This window comes from Typopeltis vanoorti, chromosome 16 (assembly GCF_054136105.1).
Source record: "Typopeltis vanoorti isolate ZY-2024b chromosome 16, IOZ_Tvanoo_1.0, whole genome shotgun sequence".
Classification (NCBI taxonomy): domain Eukaryota; kingdom Metazoa; phylum Arthropoda; class Arachnida; order Uropygi; family Thelyphonidae; genus Typopeltis; species Typopeltis vanoorti.
The window spans coordinates 43,121,641-43,137,084 of record NC_143564.1 but is presented as its reverse complement, the minus strand read 5'-3'; the positions used below and the strand labels follow the sequence as shown (position 1 = coordinate 43,137,084).

The 15,444-nt window shown below is 37.4% G+C and overlaps 1 protein-coding gene across 2 annotated transcripts in view; it reads right to left on the bottom strand.

Annotated features, from left to right (window-relative positions):
* Nucleotides 1–15,444, bottom strand: part of LOC150097975 (vascular endothelial growth factor receptor 1-like) — a 354,137-nt gene that overhangs the window by 44,727 nt on the left and 293,966 nt on the right. The window lies entirely within an intron of this gene.

The window sequence follows — 15,444 nt, the reverse complement described above, 5'->3', positions numbered from 1 at the left end:
CTGGAATTTTTCAGCAGCTGATAATGACAGATATTCTAATGAGTGAGTTCCCTTAAAATACCTATTTTTAACAATGAGAGCACTCTGTATTCTATGTGTAGCCTACATTCTGAACTTTTTTTTTTGGTTCTCCTCATCTTCCCAAAATTCAGATGATGAAATCTTCATGTACACAGTCTTGTCATAAATACTGTTACAATGTTCCCCCCTTTCCTGTGTTGCTCACAGAATTCCTACAACTCCTGGGCACGAGCCCAGCCCTGTTAGTAGTAGCGCTGTGCACAGCCAACCATGTGCTTATCAGTACAAAGAGAGCGTTCTCTAGCTGTACAGGTTAACATGCAATGGAGAGATTATGAAACTGTGTAGCTGTAATAGTACTTCACAAGGTTGGAATGAAATCATCTGTTATTTTCAACATGCTAAAAATACTTGGGATCAGTAGGATGTTTGTGTATTGGACTATTAACCATTATAATGATACAGAAGATGGATCTAACCACCAAAGAACAGGTTGACCATGCTGTGTTAGGATGAAACAGCTTGTGAGGGCTGTGAAGGCGTGACTCTATTGTAATCCTGTGAGAACACAAAGTAATATCAAAGAGATGAACATTTTGCAGAGAATGATGTCACATGTACTAACTGATGATCTGGGGATGAGAGCCTATCATCTTTCTACAGGACACTTCCTAACACCATAAATTATACAGCAGAGGGTGATAAAATCAAACGTACCTCTCTGGTGGTACACGAACAACAGACACGGAAATATCCTCTTCATGGTGAAAATCTTCAATTTTCACCGTGAAGATTCTCATCTCTAATGAGAAGATTTTCAAGGTGGTATGGTCATTGAACAACACCTTATTTCACAGTAGGCAGCGGACTTTCCAACAGGACTCAACCCCACACAAGGTGAGGACCACACAACAGTGGTTGGAGGCAAATGTGCCTAACCACATATCACCATCTGAAAGTCCCCATCTGAATCTGCTGCTGAATCAACAGGAGAGTAGCCTGCAAAAAATGACACCCCAGCAGCGCCAGCCTGAAGGTGGATTTGGAGCAAGCAATGGCAGCATTTCCGTTGGATGCTGTGCGTGCTGCCATTGATATGCGGCCTCACAGACTTTGGGCATGAATGAAAGCGAAAGAAGGAACTTTCAACATTGAGTGCTGCTATATGCATGTTATACATGTGGTCTGCTCAGGACATGGACTGGTTATTACTAACACCATGTTCCAACATAAAAATGTGCACAAATTCACATGGAGAGAAGAGGCTAGGAATAAGAAAAGTCTCATTGACTATGTTATTGTTGATAGTGATGTTTTCTCCCTGGTGCAGGACACCAGAGTGTACAGAGGATTTGAAATTGGAAGTGATCACTATTTAGTCTTGAGCAGGATAAAACTGAATTTCATATTGAAAAGAATAACATGTAAGAAAGTTTTAAAGCGAATAAAAGTTGAGCAGCTCTCAGATGTGAACTGTAGACTAAAATACAGAAAGATTATTGAAAAGAAAATGAAAGAGTTTGAGAACAGGAATCAAACCTTGGAGATTCAGTGGCAAACTCTGAAGAAAACATTGAATGATTCTGCGAGAGGCATGTGGTGAAGTTGTGTGCAAGGATAAAAAAATCAGAACTCCCTGGTGGACACAGGAAGTTAAAGAGGCAGTGAAGGAAAAGAAGAAAGCATATCAAAAGTTCCTGTCAAATAAGTCAGCTTTTACTCTTACAGAATACAGAGACAAATGTAAGAAAGCTAAAACAGTGTGCAAAACAAGCTAAACAAAAGTCATGGGAGGACTTTGGCAAGAATATAGAAAATAAATATCAAGAAGGTGGCAAAATATTCTGGAGGTTGTTGAAGAAGCTTAGGAATGGAGGAAAGAGTGTGCTGTAAAAGGAGTTAGAGATGATAAAGGTGACATGAAAATGGGAGAAAAAGATATCCTAGAAGTATGGAGTAATTACTTTGAAAAACTGCTAAATGAAACAAGCAGTGATGACAGCACAGTGGTAAAATACACTGACCAGGCATGCAGTCAGGAATACATATCCATATTTGAAGTAGAAAAAGCCATCAAAGGCTTGAAATGTGGAAAGGCAGCAGGAGTAGATGATATTCGACCAGAAATGCTGAAGTATGGTGGTATAAAAGTCTTACAGTGGCTGCAATGCATAGTTCAGAAAGCCTGGACAGAGGGACAAATTCCCGATGATTGGAGTAGAGCTCTCATAGTACCCATATATAAAAAGGGAAATAAAACCGAATGTGAGAATTACAGAGGTATTTCCCTACTGAGTGTTCCTGGCAAGATCTATGCAAGTATACTTGAGAAACAGTTGAGAAGAATTGTGGAAGAAAAGCTTGGTGAAGAACAAGCTGGATTCAGGCCAAATAGTGGCTGTCAGGATCAGACCTTCACTTTACGACAAATAGTCGAGAAAGCATGGGAATATAACAAAGATCTGTATTTAAGTTTTGTCGATTTGGAAAAGGCATATGACAAGGTGCCAAGAGAGAAGCTATTCAATACACTACAGGTATATGGTGTCAATGGGGCGTTATATCAAGCAATACTTAGTCTTTATTTGAGTTGTAAGTAAGCAGTTAGAAATGAAGGAAGTACAGGAAGATGGTTTAATGTTAAATCTGGTGTGAGACAAGGATGTACATTATCCCTTCTGTTATTCATTATCTATATGGATCACATTATGAAAGAAAGTGGTATGAAACCTGATATCAAAATTGGAGATGTTAATGTCAGCTCTTTGCTTTATGCGGATGATGTTATACTTCTAAATAAATCCGCTACAAGTCTGCAAGATTCTCTGACTAAATTGAATAGCTGTTGTAATAGATATGGTATGAAGGTCAGCAATAAAAAGACAAAGACAATGAAAATAGGCAGAATCATTGAAAATGTCAACTGTGTTGTGAATGGAGAACCTGTGGAACAAGTGAAACATTTCAGCTACTTAGACACAATTTTTACTGAAGATGGTAAATTAAATATAGAAATAGACAACAGAATCAGCAAAGCTGGTATGGTGGGAAGTCAATTGAATAAATTCATATGGAATAAGAGAGAAATTAGTCGGAACACTAAATTAGCTGTATACAAGACAGTGTTCAAACCAGTTTTCACTTATGGATCTGAGAGCTGGATCAGAAGTAAAACACTTGACCAAAGACTAGAGACCGCAGATATGAGAGTCCTGAGAAAGATTAGAGGCGTGAACAGATGGCATCAATGGCAATGTCATATTAAAAATGAGGATATTAGGAAAGAACTTGACATTGTCAGCATCCAGGAATGCATTAGCAGAGCTAATCTCAGGTGGTATGGTCATTTAAATAGAATGGGAGAGGAAAGATTAGCAAAGCAAGTGTTCTCTGCCAGGTTGGCAGGAAAACGACCCAGAGGAAGACCAAGATATAGGTGGATTGATACGGTACAAAGTGCCTTAGGTGATAGAAATATAAGATCTGATAATGTTGGAGTCTTGACAAGTAACAGATTGATTTGGAGGAAAATTGTAGATAGGAAGTTAGTAATGATGTAATTTTTTCATGTAGTACTGTCATATCCTGTACACCCCTTGAGGGTATTTGATGATGATGATGATACATGTGGTTTGTATATGCTGAAAGTCACATGATGAGACCTCAATAAAATTGAAACAGTCTGCATAGTGGCCTTTCCCATACTGCACAGCATTATACATGTACTTAAGGATATGTGCCTTGCATTATGGGATACTAAGGCAATTGATTTGAAGTCATTGATGATTACACTTGGATAAAGGATGAAACTAAGAATATAATTTCTTGGCATGTTTAATTTAAAGTCCAAACTGGATGAATACCAAATGGAGCAGGTGTTGAAAGCATGTTTGAAATGAGTAATGATAAGAGTGACTGAGGCTGTGAAAAGGAGAGGAGAGGAAGTGTAGAAAATTTGACTATGTAGTAGGAACAAATGATTTGTGAAATGAAGTAGAGCAGGGATTTGCAAGTATTTTTTTAGAGATAATGAAGCGGACAAGTAAGAGGTAGAATTCTGAGTGTATTGCCAAGGTATGATTGTAAGGAGCTGAGGAGAGAGAGAGCAATGATTATGAAGGAAAAGATAATTAGAATGAGCAGGGAAGTCCTTTATCATATACTTAATAAGGCTGTAGCTAGATGGAATATCATGATGTATATTAATTAATGGGATGTGCAAAAGAGCTGACAGTCCTCTTGATTTAGTTATTCAACAAAGGAACAGCCCTAGAATATTGGAAAAGGAAAAATAGTGTCACTGCACAAAGAAGAATGCAAGTCATTGTGTCCAACTAAGTATATCTCAGATGTGGCAGTGAATGTGTTTATAAAGGCTAGTTTGCAACAGAATATAAACTTGGATTGATGAAAATGGAAATATTTTAGAGAACAGCATGGGTTTGTTAAAGGAAGGTCATGCTTCAGTAACATGGTTACATTTTGTGATATAGTGACTAGCATATTGGACAGAGGAAATGCTTATACAATGATTATTCTAGATTTTGCTAAAGCATTTGACAGAGTACCAGATGATAAACTACTGATGTTGAAAGTTTATTTTTCACTTGGTTAGACTATAATAAATATGTAGTACCTTCTCTAAATCCAGATTAATTTAATAAAAAAGGTGGCACACCTTTTGGCAACTCCTATAGATAAAGATGACCTTGCTATTGCTTCTGCCTGGTATCTCCACCTCTGGGCCTGGCTCCCACTGAAGAGACCTCAATAAAGGTCAAAACAAGTCTGAGTAGTGGCCAATCGCTTAATGCATAACATTATACATATCCGCAAGGAGATGTGTTTTGCATTATGGGAGATACTGGGATAGGAGTGATGTTAGCTTGGTCCACCTTTGCTACAAGTTGCCCGGTGTTGTACTACTTTACCCAAGTAAGGTAGTACAACACCATATTCAGTCCTGAAGATATTTTCAGGTGTAAACTTTGTTTGCTCACACTTAGATAAAGGATTAAACTAAATTTATTATGATAAACTACTGTTAAAATTAAGCAAGATGTGGATGGATAGTAAGTTGAGTTTGGTTACAGGAATTGTTGACTGATAGCAGTTTCTGATAACAGTTGACTGATAGAAGTTTCCTTCCAAAAGAAAGGAAAGTGACAAGTGGGGTACCAGAGGATTCTGTTCTATGATCACATTGTTTAATTTAACTATACAAATATAGTTCAAGGATTGAGGAAGATATTCGATTGTTTTCTGATGATGCTAAGTTATGAGGAGCAATGTCAGGTGATGCTGTTGCAAGAAGGATTTCAGAAGGTTGGTGCTGAAAAGTTGGGATGCTACTTCAGTGTTGGTAGGTATAAGGGCATACACATTAGCAGAGAACCAGAGAAGATGGAATGAGGTTTATCATATTAAAGGAACTTTGCTCCAGGAGGTGGAAGAAGTGAAAGATCTGAGGATCTTGTGATAGGGAACTAAAGTTCAGAAGACACATTGTAAAAGTTGTAAAGATTACAGAAAATTGATGTATAATGCAAAGAACCTTGACAAACATGGATAAGAATGCGATAGTTCCAATGGATTAATCAGACCACGTTTGGATTTCTGTGTATAGATCTGGTCACCTAGTTGTATGTACAATAAGGAAACATTACAGAGAGCACAGACATGAATAACTAAGGCTGTCTTAGAATTTTGGGAGTAAAGCCTTCTACTAGAAGTGGTAGGGTTGTTGTAGATGCTCTTTCCACACAAAGTTAGAACAATTACTAACATCTATGCCCATAGAGTGATTGGAATCTGCAGCATTTTAGCTGGAGAGCAGATATGTTAACTACTCAGCCAATGAGGCCAGCTAGAAATGTGTGCTATGAGGATATATAAGGGGGGCCAGAAAGTAATCAATTTTTTGAACTACATTTTTAATATAAATTTTATTAAAGAACAAATTAACATTATTCAATTCTATAATCCCCATCGTTAATTATAACCTTATACCAACGATCTACTAAGTTTAGAATTCCTTTTTTGAAAAATGTTTTTTCTTTGGAGCCAAAAATGATATCAAACTCCTTTGGACATCATCTTGCGAATGGAAGGTTTTATTTCTTATGAACAGGGGCAATATCCGGCAAATATGGAGGATGCGATAGAAGTTCCCATCCTAACTGCCTAATTTTTTCTTGAATCATTCTTGCAGAATGTGGTTTTGCATTATCTTGCTGCAAAATTATCCCTTTTCGATTGACAAGCACAGGACATTTGATTAACAATGCTTGATGTAGTCGCTCTAATTGTTCACAGTAGATGGCTGCTGTGATAGTCTTACCTTGTTCCATGAGTTCGTAATGAATAATTCCATGAATATCCCACCAAACGCACAATAGAACCTTTTATGGATGTAGTCCATCTTTAGGTGTTGGAATTGGAGTTTGATTTGGAGAAAGCCACTGTTTTTTTCATTTATTATTCTTATACAGCACCTGTTTTTCATCACCAGTTATGACTTGTTCCAAAATGGGGTCATTTTGTTGTCTGGTCAACAATGAATTGCAAATCGCCCGTCTCTGTGCTTTATTGTTTTTTGACAGTTCATGTGGTACCCATACACCCTGTTTAAGAACCTTGCCACTCTTATGTAAGTGCTCTTGGACAGTTGACCATGATGAATTAAGTTTCTCTGCTAATTCTTGTATGGTTTGTTTTGGATCTGATTCAACGAGAATCTTAAGAGCATCGTCATCTAGAGTAAGAGGTCTTCCAGATCGAGGACGATCAGAGAGATCAAAATTTTTTTCTGCAAATCTCCTAAACCATCGCTGACATTTGTTAACCTTCAATACATCTCCATAAGTTGCGCAAATGATTTTGGTAGCCTCGGTAGCATTCTTTCCTCGGTGAAACAAAAACAGCATATGATGACATAAATGGTGCTCTTCAACTTTAAAGTCTGCCATATTAAAAAAAAAATCTAAAATTAAAAAAATAGATTTTTTTAAATAGAAAAGTAATGCTAATATTTAAATAAAAATCAAATTTAATAATTTATGTGTTATTTAAGAAAAAACAATCAGCTAAAAACGACCTATTAAAAATAATTGATTACTTTCCGGTACCCCTTATATTAAGGGAATATGGCCTGCAGAGTTTGGCAGATAGGAGAAGAGATGATATGATTGAGACATACAAGATGGTGAGAGAAGTCTATCAGATAGATACAGGATAACAGATGATGGGAGAACAAGAAATTATCTCTGAAAACTACAAAGGTTATGTGAGAAGGAACTGAAAATGAGATATTTTGCATGGCAAGTGGTGAACAAGTGGAATGCATTGCTAGAGTGGGTGACAAGTTGTCCAATGCCGAATATCTTCAAGGACAGGTATGATAGTGATGGTGGTCAATGAATGTTTGACCTCTAGTGATGAGTCTTCCTCTGGGTTTGAATTCAGCTGTGGGTATGCTTGTGATTGTCATTTTCCAGCATGAGATTACTGTCCCATTTACTGGAGATTTCAACAAGTTGCACATAATCAGATGCCATGGTGTAAAGTCTCTAGAGCAGAGTTTCTGGATTATGTAAACAAACAAACAACAAAAAAAAACACCTTAATCCACCACAATAATTATGTATAATAAGTTTATAACCAATGAAATTCACAACACTCGAATTTCCAGTAGCTATTAATTGATATGATCTTCACATCCAACTCTACAAAAAAATAATTTTTGGAAATTTGACAGATCAACAAGAGAGCAACATTTTTTTAAAAATAACTCCAGGCTAAATATAACAAGTACACTTCAGACAATAAATGATCAGTACACTCTAAGATGAATGATTACATTCATATATACTGTAAGAACAATTAAGAAGTTTAATAACTGGATTCAAAAACAGGAATTTCTAACTGGCTGAGGTAATGAATTTGTGATCTTTTTACCACCACAAGAGGTCAAGCTAGGTAGGTTAATTAGTATTAAACATTATGTACCATACAATGGCATTGCTAGTTGCTGTTAATCTAGTGTGCTTATATACGTACAGGGTGATCAAAATTAAAGTATCCCTGTTTTGATGCCATGTGGAGTTCCACCCAGTAATCCAAATGCTCCAAAACTTTGCAGGAATACATTGTGCATCATGCAAAAGCAATAACTGAGAAACAAAAAGGGTTTAAAAATTCACAACCACGGACCCTGTATGATGTACCAAATGTCATCATCAAATTCCTGATATGTACTCTCAGGCGGGTGTACAAGATAATTACGATAGTACTATATGAAAAAGTTACACCATTACTAACTTCCAATCAACAATTTTCCTCCAAATTATTCTGTTATTTGTCAAGACTCCAATGTTATCAGATCTTATATTTCTGTCTTTTAAGACACTTTTTACTGTATCAATCCATCTACATCTTTGTCTTCCTCTGGGATGTAGATGGACTGATACAGTAAAAATAAAGTTAGTAATGGTATAACTTTTTCATATAGTGCTATCAAAATTATCCTGTACACCCCCTGAGGGTACATATCAGGAATTTAATGATGATATTCGGTACATCATACAGATGTCCTGGCAGCGAATTTTGGAACTCCTTTTTGCTTCTCAAATATTGCTTTTGTATGATTCACAATGCATTCCTGCAAAGTTCTGATGCATTTGGATCAATGGGTAGAGCACCACAAGGACTTAAACAGGGATACTTTAATTTTGATCACCCTGTACATACATAAGCACACTACATTATTAGAAATACCATTGTGTAGTGTAATTTTCCTGCAAACCAGCAAAGAACACTTGTTTTGCACTAATCTTTCCTCTCCCATTCTATTTAAGTGACCATACCACCTCTATTGACACATTCCTGAATGATAACAATGACAAGTTCTTTCCTAATATCCTCATTTTTAATGTGATACTGTCATTGATGCCATCTGTTGCCATCTTTCTCAGAACTGTCATATCAGGCATCTCCAGCCTTCGATCAAGTGTTGTATTTCTAACCCAGCTCTCAGATTCATAAGTTAAAATTGGTTTGAACACTATCTTGAATGCAGCTAAGTGTTTTGACTAATTTTTTTCTTATTCTACATAAATTTATTCAGCTGACTTCCTATCATACCAGCTTTACTATTTCTGTTGTCTGTTTCCATATTTAATTTGCCATCTTCACTAAAAATTGTGCCTAAATAGCTAAAACGTTTTACTTGTTCTATAGGTTCACCATACATGAGACAGTTGAAATTTTCATGTTTCTAACTATTTTCATTGTCTTTGTTTTGTATACTGAATCTAGATGTAGCAATTTTATTGCATGCATGTGTGTGTGTTTACAATGCCCCTGGTGGTAAATTTTGGAACTACTTTTTTCTCAGATATCGCTTCCGCATGATGCACAATGTATTCCTGCAAGGTTTCTCAGCATTTGGATTGATTACTAAGTGGCACTCCACAAGCCCCTAAACAGGTACTTTAATTTTGATCACCTGTACAGAGGGCGCTAGTGAGCCAAGCGCAGCGAACGCAATTTGAAGAGCTTCTGATTAAGATAAGTTTTACTAGGAATAATTAAGTATATATGCGTAATTGTTTGAGTAAGAGCGGCTGTAAACGTTATACGCTACCGGTATTATTAGTGTGGGGGATTTTTCTTGCCTAAACTAAAGTACAAAATCGTTATTATTAGACCTAATGACCTGCATAGAAAAAAAAAAAAAAAAATGGCGGCAGCATTGTCATTCCATGATTTTAATTTAGATTTCAGTCGTTTCGTTAAGTGTGAGGTCTGTTATATGTATTCCTTCAATTACATAAATGATTTGTGGATGTTTAGTGCGGATGGAAGAAGGGTGTGTGCGAAGTGTGACCTGAACGAGGAGCTGATGAATGCAAATAAGAAATTGATGACAGAAAGTGTTAGTACCGATTGTGTCGTGAGTGCACGTTTGAAAGAGAAGGATGGTGAGAAAAGAGAGGTGAAAAAATGATAAAAAATCAGGAAAAAAGAAAAAGAGCAATTTGAAAACCGTAACAGATGTTAAAAGGAACGAAAGTGAGACGGAAAGAAACGAAATTGAGAGAACGAATGAAAGTAGAAATGGCATGATGCAGAAATCGCAAGTGAAAAAAATCGAAAGAATAAATGATAGCAAAAAAAGAATGAATGTTGGCGAAAGTTGGATGCATGTTGGATCGAAAGTACTGAAACAAAGAAAGATTAATGACAGTAAAAAGTGAGAAGAATGATAACGAAAGTTGGACGCATGTTAGTCCGAAAGTACATAAATAAAGAAAGTTAAATGAGAGTGAAAGTGAGAAGAATCATAGTGAAGGTTGGACGTATGTTGGATCGAAAGTATGGAAACAAAGAAGGATGAATGAGAGGGAAAGTGAGAAGAGAGGGTCGAGAGTTAGGAAGTTAGAAAGATTTAATGATAGAGAGAATGTGTCGCGAGATTCGGAAGGTGAATTGGATTGGATGAGGCAAGAAATGAAATGGATGAGGAATGAAATTAAGAGAATTCAGGTCAAAACTATTAAAATAAATCATGATGGCATAAAAGAGTTAATGAAAGATGGGCAAGTGGCATTGTATGGCGACTCCATTATTAAAGGTGTGCTAGAGGATAAAATGCACAAGGTATGTTTTCCAGGTGGTAAAATGAGTAGAGTGATTGAGGCATTGGATATGAGGCGAGAGCGAGCAAATGAGTTAATCGTATTAATTGGTACAAATGATTTGAGAGAGAACAAAGAGCATGTCAAAATGAATGTCAGGAAAGATAAAAGAGAATAGTGTGACAGGAAGCGTAGTCAGTGTGTTGCCTAGGTATGATTGTAGTGAAATGAGGCGGAGAGCAAGGATTATGAATGATATTCTGGCTGAAATGTGTGAGGAGATGGGAGTACAGTTTGTTAATGTGTGGAATGAATTTGAGGGATGAAGTGAGCTGTATGGGAGCGATGGACTGCATTTGAGTGGTAATGGTGTGAGTCGCTTGGAGAGACTGCTGCTAGAAGGTAGAGAAGTGAATAGAGAGAATGAATCAGATCGAGAGGGGAGTGATGTGGAAGAGCAGGAGAGTAAGACAGGAGTGACTGAAGAAGTGGAAATGAATGGGGAAGTGAGTGGTATGAGTATAGAAAATAAGAGAATGGGTGTGCAAGAGGATCAGGGAAACGTGGTGGCTCAGGGTGGACATGGGTACACAGCGTGAGAAAGGTGGATGCTCCAAGAGGAGGTGAGAGCATGTGTAGGCAGGAAAGAAATGGGATGACCAGGGATCAAGAGGAAACAGATGGAATTGCAAAGGGTTCTAAAATGAAGAAGCAGAAAGGGAAATGGCCCAGTCCAGCATGCAGAGATCACATCGAGAGAGTGGTATCAGTGGAACTGGCTGTAGATCCAGAAATGAGCTGTTTTGTTTGTATACCAATGCTAGAAATATAAGAACCAAGGCAGATGAAATGGTTGCACTAATTGCGTCTGTACACCCGAAGATTGTCGGAATAAGTGAGACGTGGTTGGATGAGGAAGACATCCTGACAGGAATAGAGATGGAAAGGTATGATGTGTTTCGTGAGGATAGAAGGGGTAAAAAGGGAGGGGGAATGCTATTGATGATAGAGAAAGAGTTATGTCCATACAAGGTAGAGATGCAAGAGGAAAATAGGGCCAGTGGTTTTGAGGCAGTATGGTGTGAGATAGAGGTGAATAGAATCAAATACTTGGTGGGATGTTGTTATAGACCTGGTAATGTGGATGGTGGTGATAGTGAAATGTATAGTCAAATAAGCCAAGCAAATAACAAAAGGGTTATCATTATGGGTGATTTTAATTATGGCAATATAGACTGGAATGAAGAGATAGCAACTGGAAGTAAAGAAAATGAGTTTCTTGAGTTTTTGAGGGATAACTACCTCAGACAGTATGTAACAGAGGGCACACAAGGATTAAGGGTCTTGCATTTGGTTATCTCATCGGAGGATGTAATTATAAATGAGGTGTCAAATCATCCACCAATTGGTGAAAGTGACCATGAGGTGATTACCTGGGTGGTTGCCAGCAGTGCAAGGACCCCTGTGAAAAAAGGGTATATGTGGAACTATAAGGGGGGGGGGGATTATGAAGAGCTCAGGAGACAGCTTGCAGGTGTAGCATGGAATGAGGAGTTAGCTGGAAAAGAGATCAATGCAGCTTGGGGGATTTTCAAAAACTATTTAGTAGATGTAATGTCTAACTGTATACCATGGGTGAGAAGGTTAAATAAGGTAGGTGTCTTGGATAAATAAAGAGATTAAGCATGCGATACAGAGAAAAAGTGCATTGTGGAGGCAGCATAAGAGAAGTGGAAGTAATCAATTTCAGGAGGTCTACAAAGACCAGTCAAGGAGGGTGACTTGGTTGGTGAGAGTAGCTAAAGAGAGGTATGAACAGCAGTTAGCTAATGAAGCCAAAAAGAATCCTAGGGAAGTCTTTCAATATGTAGCCAGCAAAAGAAAGAATGATTATGGAAGGATGACATTGATTGGAGGAAATGGTATAAAGACAGATGTTGCAGAATGTATGGTGGAGATACTTAATGAGCAGTTCATAAAGATCTTTCAATCTTGTGAATGTGACTTCATGGAGAGATTGAGAGCAGCTGATGATGGGGAGGAGAGACTGACTGTAAGTGAGCAAGAGGTGTTTGGGGAGTTGAGTAAACCAGATATAAATAAGGATGTGGGACTTCATAATATATCACTGCATATTCTGAAGGAATGTGCCAGAGAGTTGACACCTGCCTTGACATATTTTTTTAATACGAGTCTTGCACTTGGTCAAGTTCCTAAAGAGTGGAAGGAAGGCAAGATTGTGCCACTTCTTAAAGAAGGTGATCGAACTCAAGCATCAAACTATAGGCCTATCTCTGTGTCAGGTGTTGTGGTTAAGTTGTTGGAGAAGCTTGTGAGAACTAGGATCCAGAGTTGGGTTGACAGCAATGGTATAATCTTTGATGGACAGTATGGATTTGCTAAAGGGAGGTCATGTTTTAGTAATCTATTTACTTATTACAATAAAGTGACTGCTTCCTTGGACAGAGGAGAAGGATACACAGTAATATACTTGGATTTTGCAAAAGCTTTTGATAATGTAACCTCGTGATAAGTTGACAGTCAAACTAGAGCAGATGGGGTTGGATATTAGATTAGTGCATTCGATTGGAGACTGGTAATCTGATAGGTATGAACAAGTTGTGTATGGGGGTGCGATATCCAGGAAAAGGAAAGTCACTAGTGGAGTGCCTCAGGGGTTTGTTTTAGGGCCATTACTATTTAACTTGTATATTAATGATATCGGTGAAGATTTGGATGGAGATATTCAGTTGTTTGCAGATGATGCAAAGTTGGGACGAACCATAAAAAGTAGTGAAGATGTTGTGGCCTTGCAAGAAGTCTTGAATAAATTGAGTGATTGGGCAAGCAAATGGGAATGTGAGTTCAATGTTGCAAAATGTAAGGTTTTAAAATTTGGAAAACAAAGATGGGATGCAGAATTTATGCTTGGTGAGAATATATTGTTGGAAGTAGAGGAAATAAGAGATCTGGGGGTGATAGTGGATAAGGATCTAAAATTTAGGGGACACATCACCAAAATTGTGAAGACAACACAAAGACTTTTGGGAATGATGCAGAGGACACTGACGAGTAGAAGAAGGGAGATTCTTGTTCCATTGTATAAGGCTTTGATTAGGCCACACATGGACCATTGTGCCCAGATTTGGTCACCGGGTTTTCAGAAGGATGAAGAGATGTTGGAAAGGGTCCAAAGGCGACTGACTAAGGTAGTTTCTGACCTCTGGAATGTTGAGTATGAGGAAAGATTGAGAAGATGTAATTTGCAGAGTCTAGTGGAGAAAAGGAAGAGGGGAGATATGATAGAGACCTACAAAGTTGGTAAGGGGTTGTTATAAGATCGATGGTAGAGAAGTTCTACAGAGAATAGAGAGAGAGATCAGGGGAGAACCAGAGGTCATCCCTGGAAACTGTATAAAGAGGGTGTGAGTAAGGGAGTGAGAGGTAGGTTTTTTCGTGCAGAGTTGTGAATGATTGGAATGCCTTGCCTGAGAGTGTGGTGTCTGCAGGGAGTTTGAGTGTGTTTAAGACACGGTATGATGAGATGTGTGTGATAAAAGGACCTCCCAGATGAGTCTTTGACTCCATGAGGTCTTATTTAATAATAATAATACCTTTCTGAAGATAACCTGTACATAAAGGTCAAAATACAAAAGATAATTTTAATGTTATTAAAGTTATTTATCTCAAAATGGTAATTCATTCCATATATCTAATAATAATAAATTTGAAACTGTGGCCAATATTCTACTTTCTCAACTCCTGTTTTTTAACACAAAATATTTTTAACAGATGCAGTATATCAGAATGGATAGAATTCATAGTTTAAGGTCTGTGTAATTGAAGTCAGAAAACCATTATCCATGTAGAAGATCCATATTCCAGTTTTGCCTTTAAGCAGAAGAGGTGCGATAAGCACAGTTATAGTTTAGTGTACCTGCCAAGAGGAGTCTTTGGAATCTCTGAAAGTTTGACAGTTGTAGTAATTGAACAACAACAAATGAATAAATAAAAATAATACTATACATTATGAATAAAACTATACATATATAAAAATATCCTGATTCACATGTTGCATTTAATTCAAATACTTCATTCAAAAATTTGCTAAATTATTACTGAATACTTCAACTATGGAGGACATAGTTTGGAGAGAGAAAAGGGGTCATGGCATGACACGATGGAAATGGAATTTATACAGTTGCTAAGGGATAACTACCAGAAGCAACATGCTATAGAAGGGACCATGGAATTGAGAGTGCTGGATCTGGCAATGGCATGAGAAGATATGTCCATAATCAAAGTAGATGCTCTGCATCCAATTGGAGAGAGCAACCATGCAGTCTTGTTCTGGGAAGTTACTAAACATGTGAAATTCTCTCTCAAGAAACGGTTTATTTTGAACTATAAAGATGGTAATAATGACAGACTTAGGAGGCATCTTGTAGCAATGCAATGGCTTGAGAAGTTACAAGGAAAGAGTGTCAGTACCGCCTATAAAGTGGTCAGGGATTGTTTTAGAGAAGCAGTATCAGATTGCATATCTAAAGTCAGGAAGATAAAACCAAGTGGGCATTAAGTGGATGAGTACTGATATTAAGCAAGAGCTGAAAAATAAAAAGAAAACATTGTGGAATGAATATAAAGAAAAGATGATCAGCATATTTATGAATAGTACAAAGTGCAAGCAAGAAGAATGAATAGTATGGTAAGAAAGGCTAAATCACACTACATGAGAAAATTAGCTATAGAGGCCAAAGTAAATCTGAAAGAGTTTTTTTTTTTT